Consider the following 3,301-nt stretch of genomic DNA (forward strand, 5'->3'; position numbering starts at 1 on the left):
ATTCTTAGTGTGGAATGTAGTAAGAATACAAAAAAGAAAAAAAAATACTAAGAGATGTCTCATTATCCCGCTGATGATTTTAGGCATAGGAAAGATTGAAATCTACTCCCCTAGAACAATAGGGGGATCAAATATGTGATCACATTCATCTGGTGGGTACAAAATGGCAAATAAATACTGGTTATTTTCCATTGGTACTCCCTGCCTGCCTGGCTAGATATTTTAAAATCCCACTGAATATCAAACTTAGAATTAAATAGGTCAGTGAGAGGAATTCTCTTCATGCAAGTGAGGAAAACACGCATATTAAAAAAGGGAAAGTTAGTAACTTTTGTAGTTTGTCTGGAAGTAAATGCCAGAGGTCTGTTTGAAATAAAGGAAATGTGGCAACTTTGTTGAGAGTACATGAAAATACTGGGACCAAGAGGGGAAAAGGCCGAAGGAAGGCATGCCTGTTTCAGATGAGTTCTTCCTTTTTTTTTTTTTTAGTGAGGGGGAGCCGCTGGCATGAGCCCTTAAACTTGGTTATATGTGACCTCTACTCCCTGTGGTTAGAATTTCATGGCCAGAGTCAACAAGCTGTGGATGAGATTGTTAAACTTTTGTAGTAGAGCAGAGTAGACAAACATGCCTGGGTGAGTTCTCTGGGATAAGACACGTTGTGACGATTCCAGATGATTTTTCCATGTGACATTGGACTTAGTGATTAAACTGTTGCCAAAGAGACTGTTACCTCCTCATAGGTTGGGCCGCTGTGCCTGAGACCTGTCCAGAACACTATGTTCTTGTCAGAAGGCAGTCCAAGAAGGACAGTATGAGGGTCAAAATGAGAGTGACTCTGTAGGACTTCTTTTATTTTTTGATTTGGAGCTTACCTAAAGAGAAGTGATTAGCATTTAGCTTCTCCAATCTGCCAAGTATGTAAAGTTCTAAGTTTTACTGCTGTGGAGTACTTTCTTGTCTTTTTTCCAGTATTCTTGAATTTAATTTTATTATTCCATAGGATTCTATAGTGTACTATCCATACAGCATACTATCCTGTGTGGATATCTCAAATCTTGTGTGGTTAAACATGCAAAAATTCAACCTTCTGTATCTAATATAACATTCTATGAGGACCATACTTGGCTATACTCAGATATACTAGCAGATGAATTTACCAAATAGGGTTATCCTACCCCCACTTCAGACCCATAAGCTGGCATATGAGTTTAGTGCACAGGCCTCTCGTTCATTCAGTAAGATGTGATTATAAATTTTCAAGACACGATGCTATAGATCCTAAAAGAACTCTCTCATTACCATGCAATTGTTTGTTTCTGCTCCACAGGGGCCACTGCATAATACTGATGATGGGTACTTTGTGAGGGAGTCTTCCTAAGAGTTCCAAATGGGGAGCAGTACAAAGCTGTTTTTGGTTTTCTCCTCAACCTATCTGATTTTCCATCTTACATCTTATTTATCTGTTTGGGGATAATAGATCTCAGAGTGACATTAGCAATGTATTCATTCTATTGTCATTCCTTTTGATTTTCTCTTTTGCTTCTTCTATTCTTCCTCAGGAAAGGCTCTCCCATTTTATTCCTGGAAAGAACTGAATGGCCTCATTCTCATTCAGAGTTCTATCTGATTTATAAGGTCTGTAAAAAAAAAAAAAAAAAAAAAAAAACACTTTAGGTTGAGACCATTTAAATTATGCTTTGATATGTAGATGAACAAGATTACGGAGTAAAACCTTTCAGCAAAAATTTATCAAGATTATTGTGTCACTTGAAAATTTGATAATGTTAGATGAATATTAACATTTCTTTCTCTTTGCATTTCTGCTATACCAATTTTATTCCTCCCCAAAGGATTGAACAGGGAGAAGATCATATACAAGGAATCAAAACAGAAAAAAAAAATTTTAATTATTCTTGTTAAATATATATATGTTTTAATGTTCATGTCTATTTATCTGCCTTTGCCTTCCTGCCTTCAGTAAATTGGCTTTCTTTCCTATCATTTACTTCTTTTGTATCATACTACTCTTCACCCAGTCTTTATGGATATTACTTCTTTTATCTCATCTAACTCATGCCATCTCTACATTCCTCATGTCATCGTATCTATTCTCTTTTCCCATTAGCATGATTGAATCCTCACTCTTCTCATCCCAAGCCTATTTCTTATCTATTTTATATGTCTCCTTGCCGTAAGCAAAACCTGACTCTTCTGTTCATTACTGAGCACTTATTAAACATCAATTATGTATAATCGTCTCCTTTTGGAACCTTGTATTCCACCAATCTGCTGACTTTTCACTTCCTTAAAAGAGCCTGTCATGCAAGTTGATCGAGTGATTCAGATTACGAAAGACTCTCATTTCTAGGCTGCTTCCCTTTCTGTATTGAGCACAGGGTCCAGAACTTTATTAGAGTTTGGATTTTATTTTATATGCAATGGAGAACCATTATGAATTTTTGAGTGGAATGTGGGTGATGAATGCATATAATATTATAGGAAGATATTCTGGGAGTAACGTACAGAATTGCTTGTTTGAATTACATGTATCCATTAATACATTACCACAGTAAAACAGAAATGAGAAAAAGAGGAGAGAAAATAGACCAAAAGAAAAAAACTAAATGACTTTTTAAAAATATGGGTATAATTAACTTTATTTGCCTATTGATGTTGTATATTGACTGATAGTAATCATTAAAGACAAACTGACATCAAGCTCAATAAATTTAAACTTTTGGCAATTTTCTTCATTTAAACAGTACTACTATATCAACCAAATCAACACCAATTCAACCAACTAAATGATTTCTTGACTGAGTCAACAGGAGACAAAGCAGCCTTTGGGTAAAAGCTAAAAATAAGAGTTGTCAGCAAATAAGAAAGTGAACGGTTGGTTCAAGAAGATAAGGAACTAGAATAATGGAATTTTGTTCAGATCAACATAAAAGAGGCTAATCAAATACCATCAAATGTGTCCTTTCATATGCATGGAACATGTAGCAAATTCAATCCCCTATTGGGATTGAATATGGTGACTTGAAAAGTTTCAGTTTCAGAGCAGTGATGGGGATAGTAATAATGTGGAATGAATTGAAAAAGAAAGTAGTTGTCAAATGGATGTCAGCATCAGATAACTGTGTGTACTGTACCTGTGGATAAGACAGATTCTTTGTTTAAACCCTCATTAAAGGAAAAAAAGATAACTAAATGCTGTTAGAGTTTAACGTGCTATTTATTTTCTCTTTAGTATTCCTTTTTTAAAGTTTTTTTTTTTTCTTTTTTTCTTTAGAGATGG

Source organism: Macaca thibetana, chromosome 5 (assembly GCF_024542745.1).
Source record: "Macaca thibetana thibetana isolate TM-01 chromosome 5, ASM2454274v1, whole genome shotgun sequence".
Lineage (NCBI taxonomy): Eukaryota > Metazoa > Chordata > Mammalia > Primates > Cercopithecidae > Macaca > Macaca thibetana.